Genomic DNA, 20,715 nt, shown 5'->3' with positions numbered 1-20,715 from the left:
CCTTCATTCATTGCTAATTTTACAACTTGAAAGATGTATTCTGGGACTTTTGACACGGCAACAAATGCACGATGGCTCTTCGTTGTTTCCTGTAGATGAGCAAGGCCCTGTTCCATGTTGTTCTCCGCTTGCCCTGGCCCAAACCACACTCCTAATCAGCAAACAGAAAGCTTTTCTTCGGAAACAAAGGAATTAATTTGACAAAAAAAAGTTTCAGCTCCCTTGAAAAGCAGCTGTTTTCTGCCTGGTGACAATTGCGAGTGATTGTGTATTGTTGCTTTCTCCCCCTGGAGTGAAGTCGAGTGCTCCGCTGCATCCAGCATGCTGTCTGTTTCGTTACCATTAGCTGTGATTGTTCCGTTGAAAAGAGCATAATTAGCTGCTGGATGGAAAACAAGATTGGCAAATTGCTGCGAAATGTGATTGGCCACCTTCTTGCTTTCTGCTGCGTGATGTTATTGGCTGCAAGGGTGAGAGACTGGATGCCCGGGGATTCAATAATTCCGCTCTGTGGTGGGAACATTGAGTTCATCTGCTTCAAGGTCGTTCAGGATTCGCAGAGGGAGAGCTCGAACAGGCAGAACGGTAAGCAAGACTGTCTTCTTGGAGCAGTGACCCTTCCTGGGACAGGTTACAGGTTGAAACAGGGGTGTCACAAAGAATACAAATGTAAACGCAGGTTTTACACACAAAGCCTAATATTTTTCTACTGGAAAGTTCCAGCACAAACATTTGCTGAAAACTTTACCCACCAGTATTGTATTCCACCTTCCCAAAACCTTTGATAGTGCAGCTATATTTGCATACCATGATTACAAACAGGGCCGGACTGGCCATACTGTGCATCGGGCATTTCCCCGGGAGGCTGGAAGGGTGTGGGCCCGTTTAGCAGCGATGGGGGCCGATTTTGCAGCAGTGCTGCAATATCAGCCCCATGTAACATAAGCAGCTAGCAAGCGTTTCCAGCCTCTCAGGGCCAGGCAGGGGCTGATCCGAGAAAATTGTCAGGGCTGCCTTGGTTTCCCACTCCAAAGCTTCTAACCCAGAAACTTTATCAGTGCAAGTTCTGTAAATTAATCAATCCAAGGTTTGCTTAGAACTAGTCAGATTTCCTTAGTTTCTCAAAACCCACCACAACCCGTACAAAGTCAATTTCCAAATCCGATTAGCCGTGCCACAGAGGGTAACAAGCGCTCCCATAATGGATACCAGTACAAAACCGGTCCTCAAAGCACAGCACTTCATGCTTGTGTGAAAGGGGACATGACAAATATGCAGCCGCGGTCGGTAGTAGGAGTTCCTGCAGGGCGGTGACGTGGGGAGGGGGAGTGGCAGGGTGGGGGGTAGTAAACTATGGATTACGGAGGTTTACAGGTAAGTAAACATATAAATTAATAAAACGAATTTCGTTGCGTGCACTGCATCCCCAAATGCGATGCAGTGCACGCAACGAAATTCGTTTTAATAATTTATATGTTTACTTACCTGTAAACCTCCGTAATCCATAGTTTACTACCCCCCACCCTGCCCCTCCCCCTCCCCACGTCACTGCCCTGCAGGAACTCCTACTACCGACCGCGGCTGCAAATATGCCAGCAAAGCCTCTGAGATGTTGCACGAAGAGGCAAATAACTCTCTCAACAGGTTACTTAAGGTTGGAGTTTACCAACTCATGAAATAGGCAGAGCTTTTCACTGGTGATTCTTGATGTAAAATATATATTTCATGTGTAGACCACGAATGAGCAACATAATGAGGTGGTTTCTTTACCTGCTAATCTCCTTGGTATACTCAAATGAAGAATAACCTGATCCTCTTGGAAAGGACCGTTCTTGAGCGGAGCGGCGGAAGGGCCATGGCAGAACATTTTAGGAAGTCCAAGTGATCATAGATCTTTTTGGGGTGTTTTTTGACCCAATCAGTCTACTTGAGACTTTTCATACTATTTTACTTAGTACATTTGATAGAGAGATGAAAGGACATAATGATTTTCAAAAACGGCATACACTTGCAGGACACAGACCAGCAGAATGTCAAGCTATGTCCTCTGGAGGGTCTTCCCAGAATATGCTTTACAATGTTTGAAAGCATTTGAGTGGCATTAAGGGGGCATATGTCTTGCTGATATTCTTATATCTGGCGACATGTGGAGCAGAAAACGTTACTACTCTAAGTTAAGTAAGAGAATGCTGAATATTAGTAAGTACTGGGATTAGATGCAAAACAGTAGATTCACAAGCGGTGTAAGGTGTTTGTGGAAGCAATTTGATGGATGGCACCTTGATGCCAAAAACATGCTTGTAGGCCTGCTCATCAGGCTGATGCTGGATGCCCTCTTGATTGCTGCATCTGGATCCATTTGATTAATTCTGTTTCCAGTTCAGATGCTCTCTTAATTAAACATCTCTTTCTATGCATTGAAATAAAATACTTGAATAAGAAAACAGAAGACAAGTAGAGTTAGTAGATAAAGCCAGGACAACAACTACAGAGCTGTGGTTCCTAAGGACAATGTTTTAATGTGTTTTTAGAAGTGTTGGAAGTGAATATATTGAATGTGTTGAGCTTGGTAGTACTCATTTTATTTTGTCAATCTTCTGGGTTGGTGTTTACACTATTTGCAGTGCATTATGAAAGTTGCATACCTTGCAGTGCTGATTAGACCCAGTATGTTTTGTGTGCAGAAAATTTGTATACGTTTGTTGGCATTTTATTGGGCATTTCGACACAAAATTGGTGTTTTCCACAGAATATGTTGTTTGTTTGCTAAAGTGTGATCTTTTTTTAAATTAAAAACTGAAAAGGTTTGAACCAAAGAGGAGCAATGGTGAAGGTTCAGAGAAATAAAGTGCTTACCTGATTGATTTATAAAGGAGAGCCTTGCATGTGGTCTGGATCAGTGAACTGAGTCCTCTGGCTTTCTTTAGGATCCAGTTTGGGATGGAAAGTTGATTTGATGACTGGTTTGCGTATCTGGTTTGATATGTTGGACAGTGTGAGATCTTTTATAGAATATGAGAATGAAATCCAGGAGCCTTTATACACCCCCCTTAAATAATAATAATATATTATGTGTGTCTCTGAAGCTCGCCTTCACCCCATGGAGCTCTCTTGGCACTAATGATAAATGATAGATGTTTATTAGAAAAAATAAAGAAGTGAGAGAGTGGATTATTAGTGGTCAGTAGTATTCTTGTTAGGCCCAGTCAGTGTTTCACTTATTTAACCTGAGCACAACCCATGGTACGTATGGCACAGAGCAGACCGGCTTATTTAGGAAAATGGGTAAACTATTTAAAAGTATCAGGGCAGTTAAACATTCAAAAACACAGCACAATAAAAATCCCACTGCGGGTAATATAAATATAGAGAATATTTTAATGAACAAAATGGCATCAAAACAATAAAATTCTATAAGGGGAACCAAAGGTATGAACTTTTAAAGCTTTAAATAAAAATATCACCAAAAAACACAAAGCGCTAACCATGGGCAACTGGTGGCAGTACCAGGACATGAGTAGGGTTTAAGGCAAACCTTGATGGCTCAGAAAATTTCAGAGAAGGTGAAGTCCTCAGCTGGCAAGACTCCAGGCTGGATCCGAAGACATTCTCACCAATGATGGGTTGACAGTGGATAAGGTCTCGGTGTGGCCGTTGATGAAGGTGGGAAAAACTCAGAGTGAAAAAAGTCTGGCATTGTACCCAGGAAGCAGTCAGCATCAATCAAATGCCACTTGGTGTTGGAATCAGTGAAGATTTCTACCTTCAGACTTAGACTGTTTTGCTGATGTCGAATTACCTTAGGAGGACAAGACTGTAGGCTGTAGCCCAAGATGGATTGATGTTGTCGGATGCAGGTTGTATCCGGCCAGATAAGTCAGATTTGCTCCTGCAGAGGAGAATATAGCAGGAGTTGCGGCAAATTCAGGCCTATGGGCAATGTACCTTCCGGCAAATCAGCTGATAGGTTTGTCCCAGTCCCACAAAAGTTCTCCAGGTAAAATTCTGCAAAAAGTTTCTAAGCCCCAGATTATAGGGTTATACAAGAGGAATACACTCTGACTGACACCAGCCAAGGGTTTCAGAACCTCAGAAACAGAAATTGGGGGCCAGGACCCACTCCAAAGGAAGGCAGATGTAGGGTTCAGGGCAGGTAAATTAGCCACCTGGGCTCTTCCAGGAATGTTGGTTTCTTGAGGCTTTTGTGTCCCTATAGCTCAACAGGAGGTCAGCCATCTGTCCCTTGGAACCCACTTCTCAGTTCTGGGTGCAAGTGGGAGCAGGCCTAACCCCTAGAATTCTCCTCACAAGTTACAATAACAGGTGTGACCTTCTCCTATCTTCCACAGGTTCAGTAGTGCTCTGAAGTTGGTGCCCAGATGGTCCATGTTTATACCTGCCTCTAGCCTGTGGATGGGGGTGATTCATAGCCCCCCGTAATCAATAAGGAAAAGGTTCCAAGGCATAACCTGCCCCACGTGTGCAGCATTTCCTATATGCTCTACTACAGACCATAACACTGGGCCGCTCTCTACCTAAAACCGAGATTACAGAACGTTTCTTTCCCTTTCCAGAGCCTTATGCCTACCCTGGAAGTGTAGGCAGGGAAATGAGCATGTGGTCACTCAAACCTAGTTCTAGGGGCAGCTCCTCTACCACTGGGATTGGCGCCTGGGTGGCTAGAAGGACAAGAGGGGGCCAGGCACATGTTTGAGCTAGAGCTGCCTATCACAGGGCAGGCCCCTCTGAAGTTAATTAAAGTCCTGGGCACTGGCCAGATGTTCATTCTGTCAGAGTAACAAGATACCTCCCAACTCCTAAACCCTTTGTCCCAGCTCTCGAAGCTAATTCACACCTAACCAAGGTGTCATTCAGCTCCAGTGTGATAGTTGGAAGATCAGGCCAATGGGGTTCTAGAGGCTTTAGGCAGGCTAAAGGAAACTCTTACATGAAATTTTGTTAAATGTTTTATGCACAAACGACTTGACCAATGAACTAAATTTGTAATAAATAATTTTAAAACTCCAAGAATTAACTTTTCATCAGGTTCCTATGTGGAGATAACTTTATTAACGTTATCAAATGATCCCAATACTTTCCTATGGAGTACATAACCCTGCTGCTGTGAAACTAGCTTTTAGGGCATTGTCACCGTAAGAAAATGCTTAACATTAAACTTTTACATGTCTACTTTTAAAGATAATGCACCATGCCCAATGGGCATTTTAGGCCTACTTATTAATATTTGAAAAGGAGGTTTAGAGATTGTCTAAAGGGGGTCAATTTTGCAGTTTAAAGCTGCACAGCCAAGTAACTGGTGGCAGGCCTGCAGTCTTATTTTGCATTGTCACTTTAGTGGTGGCACAATATGCGCTGCAGCCCAGTAGTGGCATTTAATGTATAAGCTCTGCGTTTTACCATATACTTGGGACTTATAGGTAATCTAAGTATGGCAATTAGGAGTACAGCCAGTTTCAGCATGTTTTAAGGATCAGAGCGCTTGCACTGGGGCCTGATTAGCAGGGTCCCAGTGCAAAGGGTAAAAACACACAGCAGCATCAGTCCTAAACTATGGGTTTGATCATGCAATAAGATGCATTTTCCTACAGTACCCAAATCAATGGTCCTCCTTTTATTGACCTCAAAACATTAAAGGAGTGAGTTGGCCCAGAAGGATGCAAACCTGTGGTTATGTGGCCATAATCAGATCAGTTAAAGGGATGCACTAGTCTAGTAAGCCACTGTAACCAAATAAACAATGCAAATAATTCACATCCTACTGCTCAGCTACAAATATGTGCAATAGGAATAATGTATGTGTGCTGAGAGTAGTACCATATACACTATCCAGGGTACATAATGTCTGCCCATTGAAAGGACTCGTATATGTTAAGAAATATGCTTAATAAGATTGCAGAACATTGGTCCTTAAAGCCTTTCCAGGTGTTGCTTCACTGTACTGTTTGGAACAAGTAAATATGTTGTTCTCAAGTGTAAACTATTCACTTAGCACTATATGTACAATTTTAAATATACCGCTGGGCCAGACTCAAAAGTCTGGACTATGGCTTGGTGTCTAGGTGGAGCCAGTGCAGGTACTGGAGTGCAGTCTCTGGAGAAGAGATGGCTATTCCAGGGAGTGGACGGATTATCAGTCTGAGAGATCTTTCATTTGCAGACATTGAAAGTGGTTTCCTTTATCGCCACATTACTTGATGAGGGTCCACACAATGAGAGCGCCTCTGTAGCACCTCTATGGCTATCATAAAGCAGTGACATTACCCGTGCTGAACAATAACAAATAAAGAACAAGAGTTTCAACTCAGCCGTATAATAACAGTGATATTATGACAGGGATAGCTCACGCCAACATGTTATCACTGCGGTGATATGAAAATAGCCACAACACAATAATCAGAAGCAGACATGACATATATCAAACTAGTCCACACTGAGTGGTGAGTCAACGCCGAAGGCGAATCGCGCAATCGATGTTTTACAACAGACCTGGAACAAAAGAAGCACATTCGGAGGTGCAGCGTTTTCAGGGGACGCACTGTCGGCACCTAAAAATACAATAAACGGAGGCTGCGCCTTAAAAATAGCTTTTCTGTGCAATCGATCAAAATGCCAACAGCACATCAGCTTGTTCCCTCCAGACTTACATGGAGCGTGTTAGGACTTCTCGCGGGAGCTGCCGGCTACCCGTGGTGACATCACCGGAAGCCCGGCCCGCCAGCCGACATCAGTGCACAGAGGGAAAATAAAGCGGCGAACAGGCAACCGAGCCGAGCTTGGCTCTTGCTATATATATTAGTATGATAAAACTGGTAATCTATTTTAAGTAGTTGCGCGAGTGAGACAGTGATATACGCCTTCAAAAGTCAGGGCTGTGTAACATTCGTTATTGCCTCATTAGCATTGCAGCGCGCTCGCGCTAAATAAGAATACGGGAGCCGGTATTAGATGGTTGTACACGCGGCTCCGACTAACTAGCCGAGGCCACGCCTCTTTATTATATATCGCTAGCGTCTGACGTAACACGTCAGCGCTAGCGCGGTTCCACAGCGCGGAAGGCTAGAACGCCTCGCGCACGTCAAACACTACACTCCTTCCAACCTTTATAAAACTTTAAGCAAAATATAAAACCAAACGATGCATCTATTACCAGTCTGCCAGTCCTTACAGGTTACACCATATAGTCCGCCAGCTGGGATGAGGGTGCCGGGTTCTTCCTTAGGTTGTAGCGGGATAGGCCGCCTCTGGAAGGGGCCACCTCGGGGGTTCCACGCCTCGGGGTGTTCGGCTCTACCCGGACTGGGGAGCTGCCAGGCGAGTTACCCCCCGGGGTGGCGGGGATGAACTGGGAGCCACTCTCCTCGCTCCGGCCGTCCTCCACCTCCTGATCTTCGCCCGGTTGGTCGGGATCCGGCCCCTCAGGCTCGGCCCCGGGACGGGAGGGTGTTCCTGGGTGGACTTTTTTGAAGAAGGACACATCTCGCGTGACCGTTTCAGCACCTCTTTGAGCTGTCACCATCGTGCCCATTCGGCGGGTGACAATCCAGGGTTGGGGTTCAAAAGGAAGTCTGAACTTGCTGCCTGGGTAGCGGTCCCTCACGTACACTCGATCTTGTTGTTGTATCGTGGACTCCTTGGCTCCCCTTCGCCGGCTGGCGCGGTCATTCGAGCGCATCCGATTGGCTAAGGTCTTCTCGCTGGTGGCTTGCGCCGGAACCCACGTAGGGTGGTGTGGGATCGTGTCACTCACGACTCTCCCCATGGTGGCTGGTCCTGGCGCTGCCTCGGTCGTGACATGGGGGGTCAACCGGTATTCCCGCAGGAAGCTGTAGATCGCTCTCTCCAGTGGAGATCCGTCAGCCATGGCGATGCGAATGGTTTTGTTGAGAGTCCTCATGAACCTCTCCACCTCTCCATTGGCTTGGGGCCACCGGGGTGTTATTTTGCGGTGATGGATCCCCCACCCCTTGAGATACTCAGCGAATTCCTGTCCTTGGAAAGGCGGTCCATTGTCGGTCTTGACCACCCCGAATATGCCATGAGTGGCGATGGTTTTTTCGAACTTCGCGATCACTTCAGTGGCTGTCTGGCTCCCCACGATTTCGACCTCTGGGTATTTGGTGAAATCATCGATAATGACTAACGCGTGCCGTCCATCGGGGAGATGTCCGAAGTCGGCACTCACGCACTCCCACGGTCTCTGAGGATTGTCTTCGGTCGCCACCGGGTGAGGGCGTTCCGGCTCTCCTGCGGCTTGGCACCACGTGCAGGTTCTCACCGTCTGTTCCACCATCGCATCCATACCTGGGAACCATACTTTGGCTCGGAGCCGGCCCTTTGTCTTTACCACTCCTTGATGTCCCCTGTGGGCGAGGTCCACCGCCTGTTGAGCGAGGCTGGCCGGCATGACCAGCCTCGGACCTCGCAGAAGACATCCCTGGGCGTCCACAGACAGCTCGCTTCTCACTTTCAAGAACGATTCCAGTGCCAGCTTGGCTTGGGGTGTTCGTCTGCTGAGCGAGGCTTGGATTGTCCTCCAATCCCCCGATCTGACAGCCTCGGCTGTGGCTCTCACGCACTCGTCACCTTCCGAGGCCTCTATGATTGCGGCCAGGCTCATTGGGAGGGGTCGTGACCGCTCTGTCACGTACCGGACGTACTCCTCTGTGTCCTCGGCCTCCTCCTTCTCCTCCGTCGTTGCCTTCCGGGGGTGTCGTGACAGATAGTCCGCCGGGTTAGTGGCCCCCGGTTTATACTCCACCCGGTAGTCGTACCCTTGGAGTTGGAGTATCCATTTTTCAATCCGGGGCGGCGGTTTCGAGGATGACCCCTGGAATAGGGGAATGAGTGGCTTGTGATCGGTTGTCACTGTGAAATGATGTCCATACACGTAGACGTGAAAGTATCGGCATGCCCAGTGGATGGCGATTGCTTCTCGCTCGATTTGCGAGTACCGCTGCTCTGTCTCTGTCAGGGACCGGCTGGCGTAGGCGATGGGGGCCCACTCCTCATTGTCCTGTAGTTGCGTCAGGACCGCTCCCAGCCCGAACGGGCTCGCGTCGACCGCCACGTTGGTTGGCTTTGCCGGGTCGAAGTATGCGAGGGTGGTGTCCGCAGACAGGGCCGCCTTCGTCGCTTGGAATGCCTGCTCCTGTTCCAGGCCCCACTGCCACGTGGTGGACGACTTGGTCAGCTCTCTAAGGGGTTTGGTGAGGTTGGAGAGGTCCGGGATGAAGCGGCCGCAGAAATTGACCATGCCCAGGAAACTCCGGGCCTCCGAGATGTTCGTCGGAGCTGGGGCATCTTGGACATCCTTCACCTTGTCTGGGTCTGGAGCCACCCCTTGGTCCGAGAAAGTATACCCAAAGAAGCTGATCTTGTTCTGCAGGAACTGACACTTCTCCCGATGCAGGGTCAAACCTGATTCCTGGATCCTCTTGAGAACCCCTCTCAACCTCTGGTGGTGTTCCTCTATGGTTGATGCATATATGAGCAGGTCGTCGCTCACGTTGAGTACGCCAGGGAGCCCACTGAGCACCTCTCTGATGGTGTTTTGGAAGACCTCGGCGGCACTTGAGATGCCGAAGTTTAGGCGCCGATACCGTCTGAGGCCCACGTGGGTGGAAAATGTGGTGATGTACCTCGAGTCCGGATGAAGTGGTAGTTGGTGGTAGCCGGACCGTAGATCCATCTTTGAAAACCACCGGGCCCCGTTCAGCTCTCCCAAGATGTCGTCAATGGTGGGCGTCAGGTGTCGCTCTCTTTTGACTGCGGCGTTGGGGAGGCGCATGTCCACACAGATGCGGACTTGTCCTGGCTGCTTCGGCTTCCTGGCGATGACGATCGGGGATACCCACGGGGTTGGCCCACTGACCTTTTCGATGATGCCTTGTTTCTCCAGGGCCTCCAGCTCCTCTTCGACCTTCTGCCGCAGGTGGAAGGCAATCCGCCGGTGCCTCAACGCCACTGGCTGGACCGACGGGTCGATGTGTAGGGATACTTCCTTCCCTTTCAGGCACCCAATGCCGTTGAAGACTTCCCCGAATTCTTCCAGAATGGTGTCCAGTTCTTCCTCCAGGACTGCCATGGCGAACGAGATCAGTCTTAATTCTTCGGCCGATTGCCCGCTAAGTAGCATCCCGCTGCCCTCTTCCGTGACATAGACGGTGGTGTTGATGCTCCTCTCGCCATGACATATCTCTGTTTGGAAGCATCCAATGAGGGGGATGGGCGTCTTCTGGCCATATGCGAACACTCTAATCTTCGCCCCTTTTAGCGGGGGTTTGGCCCGCAGTTGGTGGTAGACGTTGGCAGCCATCAGCTCGATGGATGCCCCAGTGTCGATCGTCGCCTTTACTTCCTGCTGTTGGACTAGTATGCGACATTTCGGAAGTCTGCGCTTCTTCTTCTGTGGTTGGTGGATTGCAAACACGTAGTGGACCGGGTATTCGTCATTGTCGTCGTCCATGTCTTCGCTGTCTGCCTCTTCGCGTACCGCATGGGCTGCCTCCTTCTTGGCTTTGGTGGACCGGCATACCGCCGCAAAGTGGTTCATCCACCCGCAGGCGCCGCACCTTTTCCCTCTGGCCGGACAGTCTTGCATGCGGTGTGGTTGGCCGCCACAGTACCCACAGTCTTTCTTCTTGGCCTCCGGCTGCCGTTTCCCTCCGGGTTGCCTCCCTTTAGGCCGCACGACGTTCACCGCTTCCGCCACTTGCACTTGCTCCGTCTTCACAGGGCGATGTAGGGCTGCCTCCATGTGCGAGGCTCTCGCCTGCGACAACTCCTTTGACCGTCCGAGGGTGAGGATGTCCGCCAGGGGCTTTCCTTCTTCCTGCAGGACGGTGACGCGAAGTTTGGACGAATAGCACCCCTGTATGATTTGCCCTCGGATTTCCTCTTGCTCATCCCGGAACCCACACGTGCTGGCTAGCTCCTTCAGCCTGCCATGGAATGCATCCAGGGACTCGTCCGCCTCTTGCTTGGCTTGACGGAAGATGAATCTCTCGTAGTCTCTGTTTGCCATGGGCTCGAAATGGGCGTTGAGCGCGTTCAGCAGTGTGTGGTACGTCTTCGGCGTGGCTTCCACGAGCGTTTTGTAGATGCGGTGGATGTCTTTACCTCCCAGGTGGAGCAGCAGTGCTCTGCGTCTTTCCCTTGCGGTGCCCGCCCCTTCGAAGTAGAATTGCAGGCGATCCGTCCAATCCTTCCATCGCGGGGCCAGGGACGCCGGGGCGCCATCCACGACAAATGGCTCAATGGCGGGAATCGACGCCATCTTGGCACGTGCGCAGCACGCGGTGGGCGCTAGCTACCTCTGCGTCGACGCCACGTGGCCTGTACTCCCCTGAGCGTTGGTCGGGGACCTCCCTCGCGCTGCTTCACCAATCGGGGCGCGCCTACTTCCGGACGTCGTCTGCGGGACTCTCCGGCGCTTCTGGGCCACGGCGATCACACCTGGCATGAGCCTGGATCGGAGGAGGGCACTGTGTTCTGCAGACTCCTCGCGGGGGCTTGCGCGGCAGCACCTGGGCGAGACATATCCCTTCCAAAGCGTGGATAGGGGCTCCAGGGCGCACACAGCGGATCCGTGGAAGAGGCCCCCCTGGCACTTGCAGTTGACTTCACCAGGCCTCCCAGCAGGCTCCACCGAGACACCATGAGGGACGCAGCACGCCCAGGATTAGGCACCCGGAGAGGGCACCAGAGACACAGTGGAGTGCCAACATAGCACAGCAGGGCTCACTTGACCCCTCGTCGCCAGTGTAACATTCGTTATTGCCTCATTAGCATTGCAGCGCGCTCGCGCTAAATAAGAATACGGGAGCCGGTATTAGATGGTTGTACACGCGGCTCCGACTAACTAGCCGAGGCCACGCCTCTTTATTATATATCGCTAGCGTCTGACGTAACACGTCAGCGCTAGCGCGGTTCCACAGCGCGGAAGGCTAGAACGCCTCGCGCACGTCAAACACTACAGGCTGCAAGCCACTGCCAAACTCATGTGGCAAAATAATAACTCCATCCATCATGGCAGCGCGTAGTTACACGTAGGGAGCCTGCGAGCCTTACAGCTTGTTATCTGGAGGCAGAGCCCTTTTTGTAACTGTACAAGTTTATTTAAAATAATAATAATTGTGTTTAAAAACCACTCGACAAGGCAATAAACAGTTGGATTTCTCCAACCAGTGATATCAAAGTAAATTTATACTGAATATAGGTTTTTTTCGACTGTGTACAAAGCAAGCCATATATTTCCCTCTGTGTATGTCTTTTGCATGGCTGCACCCTGTTGATCAGCTATGGCCGCGGTAACTTTTACCAAATTACAACTCAGAGCTGCTAGGCCTCGTCATTTCAAACGGAAGCCAATCAGAGCTGTCATTACAGGTGATTGGTCGAAAAGCCTCTTCTCCCTTCTTACATTAGGTGTTTGAATGTGGACTCGTGTCCACAATATCCTTTCCAGAAATTACCCACGGGTAAATAAATGTAGATTTACGATTAACTCTGCTGTAATGACATTATGGAGTCAATTTTATGGTCACGGTGTAGCTATAGCTCAGTATTGTGGTGCAGCTCTTTGAATGGATTCATTCTTGTGTGTAGCACCAGGAATTAATAATTAGAGTGATGGTCGCTGCACTGTAGTTATCGTTAGGATTTTGAAATATAGGAATTCCTCGTAATTTAAATCGGTAATAACTTTACCGTAGTTTGAAGAATCTCCATGAAATTTTGCAGACCTATTTCTTTTTCTACATTGTCTGCTAATTCAAAGTTTCATTGTGATTAATTAGAGGGTTGCAAAGAAAAAAGGAAAATCCAAAAACATGTTTTTCCACCAATGCTTTTTCCATAGACTTTTTACTCAGAAGTAGAGACAAAGTGCATCAATAGACTTACATCAAATTTGGAAAAAATATTGATTATGAGGTGGAAAGGATATATTTTTTTTATTATTTGACCTTAATTGGTTCAGTGCTTGGACAAAAACGTAGTGCTATTATGGGTGGCAGTATATCACGGTAATTTCATGGTATAATGTGGCACAATGTTATGACAAAGCACAATATCACTGGCTAATGACAGCCCTTACAAAATGAAAAGGCAGCCATATAGTTATCTCCACACTTTGTCTTTGTTCTCGGTATGAGCGTCAAATATAGTTTATGACGGTTGTGGTAAGCTGTAGGAACAAATGAGACACATTAGCAGAATCTGCATAGTTAGGGAGAAGTATTTTTAGTGTTTTATATATCTTTTAAAAAGTTTATGAAATACCTCTGTACTTCCACAAAAAAATCTGGAAAGTGCTACAGTACCTACAGAAGTAAAACAAATAATATATGATAAAAGACACTGTAGGACACGCCACTCCACTGTATGATCCGCCTCTCCACTCTTGAGCACGCCACTTGCAGAACATGCCACACCACACCACTCTACGACACTACATGACACTCCACTGTACAAAATGTCACTGCACTCTACACAATGCCACTCCACTCTACAACATGTCACTAAACGCCACTCCACTCTACAACATGCCACTCTACTATATGCCCCTCCGCTCTACACCCTTCCACTGTAGGGAATGTCACTCTATGACGCGCCAGTCCATTGTACTTTATGACACACCACTCCACTCTACAGCACTCTAGTCCAGTGTTTGCCCCTCCACACCACTCAACTCCACTGTATGATATTCTACAACATGCCACTCTATAACATGCCACTCCACTCTATAACATGCTACTCGACTCAATGACATGCTACTCCACTGTACGACACTACACTCCACAACATCCCATGAAGCAGCACTCTATGACAGACCATTTCACTCCATTCCACTCCACTCCACTTGACTCCACTCTATGACACTCCACTCAACTCAGTGACACACCACTCCACTGCACTGCACTCCACTCCACTCTATGACACTCAATGCTACTGCATGGTAGGACACGCCTTTCTATGTCATATCACTCAGGTCTACGCCAGTCCACCCTAAGGCACTATATGACAAGCCAGCGTATGACAAACTACTCCACTCTACTCCACTGTATATCCCTCCACTGTACGCCACTCTTCTCCATTCTATGACACTCTGACATGCCACTCCCTCCACTCCACTCTACGACATGCCACTCCACACTACAACACTTCACTCTCTGACACTTCACTCTATGCCACTCTACACCACTCTACACCACTCCATGCCACTCCTCTCTGTTACACGCCACTCCTCTAGAAGACCCCACTTCACTCTACGACATGCCCCTCCACTCTGATATGCTATTTCACTCAATGCCACTCCGCTCTACGCCTCTCCACTCTAAGATACTCTAAAACATGCCGCTGTATGACACACCACTCCACTCCACAGCATGCCACTTCATCTCCTCCACTCTACAACATTGAACTCCACTATATCCCTACTCTCTATGGCACTCTACTCCAATCTACAACATGCCACTTCACTTTACGAAATGCCACTCAACTTTGTGACACACCACTCCACTCTATGGCACGCCTCTCCACTCTATGCCATTCCCCTCTATGCCACTCCACTCTACGTCCCTACACTCTAACACACTCTACACCATGCCACTCTATTACATGCCACTCCACTCTACGGCACACCACTTCACTCTACAATACTACACCCTACAATATTCTACTCCACTCTATGCCCCTCCAAACTAGAAGACTGTATTCCAATCTGTGGCACTCTACCACACACCACTCCACTCTATGACATGCCATTCCACTCTAAGAGATGCCACTCCACTCTCCAATATGCCACGCCATTCAATGACACTCCACGACACTCCACAACACTCCATTATATGAGATGCCACTCCATTGTAAAATATGTCACTTCTCTCTATGAGCCACTGCACTCTATGAGATATCAATCCATTCTACATCACACCACTCCATGCTACGCCACTCCACTGTTCGCCCTTCCACTTTAAGAAACTCAACTATACGCCACGCTGTGACATGCCACTCCACTCTACGACACACCACTCCTCTCTACAACACTGTACTTGACTCTATGTCCCTTCACTCTATGCCACTTTACTACACAGTACAACACTCTGTGACAAGCCACTCCTCTCCAGTCTCTGACACACCACTCTAATCTTCGACACAGCACTCCTCTCTGTGACACTGCATTCCACTCTATGACACTCCATGACACTTCTCAGTATGACTGGCACACCACTGTACGACCCTTCACTCCACTCTCTGACACGCCATTCCATTCTACATACAACTCTACTATATGCCAATCCACTCTATGCCACTACGCTCTACACTACTCACCTCTATGCCATGACACTCTAACCCACAACACTGTACACCACTCCACTCTATTAGACTAGACTATACGACAATCCACTCTACACCGCTCCACTCTTTGCCACTCCACTGTACTCTACGATATGCATTACACTGTAAGACACTCCAATCTACTCTGACACTCTATGTCACTCCACACTGCAATGCTCCACGACACTGTCTTTCATTCCACTCTACTCTATAGCACTCTACCTTACTCCCCTCTACTCTAAGACACTCTATGACATGCCACTTTTGAAACACCACTCCACTCCACTCTATGACTTGCGTGTCATAGAGAAGAGTGGAGTGGCATAGAGTGTAGTGGCATGTCATAGAGTAGAGTGGAGCCACTCCACTCTTCTCTATGATATGCCACCTCACTCTATGCCAATACACCCTTTGCCGCTCCACTCAATGCTGGTCCACTGTATGCCATAACACTGTACGCCACAACACTTTACAACATGTCACTATACTTCACGACACTCTAGACTGCAACACTCTACGACACAACACCCTATGACAACATATACTACTCCACTCTACGACACTGCAATCTACAACGCTACACCCTATGATACTCTCATCCCCTGTACTCTATGACATGCCACCTTTTAAAAAAACATTGAAATTCAATGAAGAAACAAGGGGATAGGATAAGTTATAGTTAGGAAAAGTTTATTAATAATTTGTATACTAAACTAACTTGAATTACACAAACATTAAAAATTCTAAAGTTATACTTACTACTTAGTTATCAATTGCACACCACTATATAACTATAACTTTTGAATTATACATTTATATATATTAGAGAAGGACCATGATTCATTGGAGACATTTATAGTGGGTCATGCTGCCCCTCCTCTAATCAACAATAGTAATAAGTACTGCATTACTAAGAGCAGATCTTCGTAAATAGTGTATGCCATGCTGTGCTCTCATGCTATTCCTTCATGTGTATTAGTAAACACACATGTATTAAGCAGACATACAGCATTATTCTCATGTAAATGTTCACAATGTGAAGTAGAGAATATAATAAATGTGATCATCAAGTTCCATTCATTAAATAAAAACTAAGGTTAAAGTGACTTTATAGTTAGATATGCTAAAATGTCTTAGTTTATGTTAAAAAACTAGAAATTCACTGAATAAACAAAGGTTTTTTTTTTGTTTTTTTAAATTTTTTATTGAAATTCTTGTGTCAGAGTTACGATTTGACAATAGCATGAGTTGGCAAACAGCAAATAAAAATATAAAATGACATGGAGAAAATAATTTAGATAAATTGGCGAGCAGAAGCAAACAAGAAAGACACAGTAACATGAAGAAAATAATATATGGAATGCAAAAATCGACCATTACTCAAAATCAAGACTCCAAATTCTGTTAAACATCGTAATCCCACCTATTCTCTGTGCATATCGCATTTCAGTCTTTCTAACATTCCTAATTTTTTGGAGCCAGGTATTAAAGAGAGGAACTTGGGTTGACTTCCAGTTCTGCAACAGCAATGACCTTGCAATTGCCATTGCAATGAATAATAATTTGACCATCTGTTCTGTCAATCCAAGTTCAGAATCGTATCCATATAATATTAATTTAACATTGTAAGTAATCAGGATCCCACAATGCTTTTGCAGATATTCGAATATCTCTTTCCAAAAAGGCATTATTTTAACTCAATAAGCTATAGTGTGGGACCAGTTTGCAGGGGTATATTGCTGGCATCTAAAACAATTGGCAGTAGTATTAATGAACATTTTAGCAATGGCAGCAGGAGTACGATAGAGAAGCCATTTACTGAAGAATAGCATTCTTCTCCAATTAGATCCTCGAAGAACACTAAAATTTAGTTTATTTATAATTTTCCAAGTGTTAATAGTAAGTACGTGATTCTCCTGTTCTTTCCATTTTTTAATTACTTTTTGACTAAGATCCTCCTCAATATATTGTGCCAAAAAGCGTTTCCATACCCCTGGCTTCCTCGTCCTAGAAGTAATAAACAAGTCGTCCCATAGCTGATTGGAGGATCCAATGCTTATTGGCTCCACTTGTACCAACGTTTTATAAATCGAAACGTACGAGCCAAATAGCATAAAATTCCCTGGAATAATAAGCTGCACCTCTCCAGGTAACAACCATGTCCCCTCCCTTAAGAAATCTGACAGCGAATGAAATCCCAGACGTGCCCATTGTAGTGCAATGTCGACTCCGATTTTCATACCAAGAAAAAGGAGAGCATCTCTTAAGGGGGTTCTAATATTGAATTGCGGGAGAGAATATCTTTTAAGAAAAACATCACGGCGCTTAAAGAACCAAAACATCGTCTTGTAACGAGTAAGTTTCGGTAATTTAGGAATATGTAGCGGAGATGGGATCTGAACCTCATGACATATTCTGTCAAAAAAGAAATTAATAAACACAGTAGGGGTCGGCATTCCAAATTTGAACCTCTCTAAATATTGAGCAAAATATGCGCTATAATAGTCTTTAACATTAGGGACAGCTAAACCTCCCAATTCCGTATCGGCATAAAGAATCCGCATTGCGATCCTGGGACTTTTTTTTGCCCATATAAAGCCTGAGAATAATGATTGCACTTTTGAAAAAAAACCGCTGGGCAAAAAACAAGGAATGGCGGAAAATAAAAAATTAAATAATGGAAGAATAGACATTTTTATAAGTGCCACCCGCCCCAGGATGGAGAATGGCAACGAGTCCCATCTACTAAATAAGGATTGAACCTTGCGTAAAAGAGGATCAAAATTCAACCTAACTAAATCGGAAACCGAAACAGAATACATAACTCCTAAATATCTCTTCGGTCTTGAATTGATACAGCCAATTAAATCAGTATGTAACTCAACCTCACCCCCCCCCCCACAAACTAAAATTTCAGTTTTTTTTTTGTTGATACGATAGCCACCCAGATATTCGAATTCTTCAAAGAGCTGAAGAGCGGCAGTTTGAGATTGAATATCCGACTTAATCAGTAACAAGATATCGTCAGCATATAGTTTGATTTTTGGCATAGAAGAAATGGGAGGAGAGATATTTACAGATTTACGAATGGCCGTGGCTAATGGTTCAATAAAAAATGCAAAAAGGATAGGGGATAGGGGGCAACCTTGCCTGGTGCCCCGTTGAACCGATACTTTACCAACAATAACTGAATTAATAATTATATTGGCTTTAGCACCCGTGTACAAATTCTGAATTAAATTAATAATCTGTGGAGGAATTCCAAAGTGCTTTAAAATAACAAATAAAGTTGTCCAAACCACCAAATCAAAAGCTTTTTCCGCGTCTAATAATAAAATTAAGGCGGAAATTTTATTTACCTGAAAATAATCTAAAGCCTCAGTAAGAAAGTGTGTATTGGTAGCTAATTGTCGACCTGCCACAAAACCATTCTGATCCGCATGAATGAGGTCCTTGGCAATGTGATTGAAACGTATTGATAATAATTTAGTAAGGATCTTATAATCAGTATTAAGTAATGTGATAGGCCTATATGAGTTAGGATCTTTGGGATCTTTGCCTTTTTTGAGAAAACTAACAACTGTGCCCTCCCCAAAAGAATCTGGAACTTGCCCACCCATTAACAACTGATTAACTAATTGTAATAATAAATCAGAAAAGGCGCAAAAAAAACCTTTAAAAATTCAGCAGGAAAACCGTCCGGGCCGCAGGCCTTGCCAGTTGGAAGGTTCTTTACCACTGATTCGAGTTCTGATTTCGAAAATAAACACATCATTGTTCCACTGTCTGCCGAGGATAGAGAAGGCATATCATATCTTGCTAGAAAATTAAAGAGCCTAGAATGGTCTATTTCCTGATGTTGGCTATATATCTGTTTATAGTGAGAGAGCATTATATTGCCAATGACATCAGGCTGTGATGTGTCTATAAAGGTGGTGGGAGACCGCAAAGTACGAATTAGGTTTGCAGCAGCTTGTTCCTTAGCCTGCCACGCAAGGAGTTTACCAGAAAAATTACTCTCCTCATAGCTCTTTTGAGATTGTATAAGAAATTGCTGTTCACTCTGTGTAGCAAAAAGCGTACTAAGTTCACGCTTGGCCTCATTTAATTTTTTTTGCGCAATACTAGAAAAGTTGGATTGTCTTAGCTGAGTTAGTAAGCAAATTCTGTGGTAGAGTAAAGTCCTAGTTTGTTTAATAGAACGCCATTCTTCAGCGTCTTTACCAATAATGATGCCACGAATAAAGGCTTTTAGTGAGTCCCAGATGATATGTAATGGAGCCGTATCTGAGTTACGGGCAATAAAATCAACAATTTCCAATTTCAAACAAGAAACCCAATTGCTATCTTGTAGATACATTTTATTAAATATCCATCTCTTGGGGGGCCTTATTTCTTCCCCTACTTTAAACTCGATTACCAACATTGCGTGGTCTGAAAAACCATTATGCAAAAATTTCTGATATGAAAATTTTAATAAACTAGAGGCCAAAAAGAAATCAATACGAGAGGAGGATCTGTGTCTTCCCGACCAATAAGTAAATTCTTGTTTATGAGGGAATGTTGATCGCCATGGATCACAAATATCGAGTAAGGCGGCGTTCTTCATAATTGACCTTAATGATTTTGGTTTAGATTGTTTCTTTAATAGACTAGTAGAATCTAATTTTGTATCAATAAGAATATTAAAATCCCCACCTATAACTATATCTCCCCTAACCAATAGTAGTGATTGAAATAATTCCTCATAAATGAAGGCACTATCTTCCACTGGGGCATAATAACTGACGAAGGTAATCGGCCTATTCCTGTCTTTTATTACACAAGTAGCCCAACACCACCGCCCTGCGCCTCCTTCTTCAAACTGAATAATTTCTGCATCTAACTTACGATTAATAAAGAGCGCGACTCCCCTTTGAGATTCTTGGGCGCAAGAAAACCCACGATATGAAGACCAGTTTTTAAACATAGAAAAAGAGTTAATTTTATCCACAGAAATATGGGTTTCTTGCAACATCACAACTGCTGGACGTTCTGTTTTGATCCATAGCTCAATAGTGCGCATTTTTTTCCTATTATTCAATCCATTGACATTAAAAGAGATAATTCTAACCCCTCCAATAGACATAAATTATTGAGAGTAACTTTTTGCCAACATATTTTACATCACATCCCACAAGAATTTCCATTTTCCATTTTAAACTCAGGGATGACCTCTTGAGAAAAAAAAGAACAAATCCATTTAATCATGTCCGAACCCCCACTATTCTCAATATTCTCTGGTACACCGACTATTCGAAGATTTGACCTTCTGTTATAATTTTCTAACTCATCCAACTTAATTTCGAAAGCCTT

General features: G+C 45.6%; 1 protein-coding gene across 4 annotated transcripts in view; it reads left to right on the top strand.

The window, feature by feature from the left end:
• The window catches only part of PTPRT (protein tyrosine phosphatase receptor type T), a 1,546,842-nt gene that overhangs the window by 1,132,765 nt on the left and 393,362 nt on the right, over positions 1 to 20,715 (top strand). The gene's annotated exons all lie outside the window — the stretch shown is intronic.

The sequence above is a fragment of the Triturus cristatus genome, chromosome 7 (genome assembly GCF_964204655.1).
Source record: "Triturus cristatus chromosome 7, aTriCri1.1, whole genome shotgun sequence".
Classification (NCBI taxonomy): domain Eukaryota; kingdom Metazoa; phylum Chordata; class Amphibia; order Caudata; family Salamandridae; genus Triturus; species Triturus cristatus.
The sequence above is the reverse complement of the archived record's forward strand: the minus strand, read 5'-3'. Positions and strand labels throughout refer to the sequence as shown.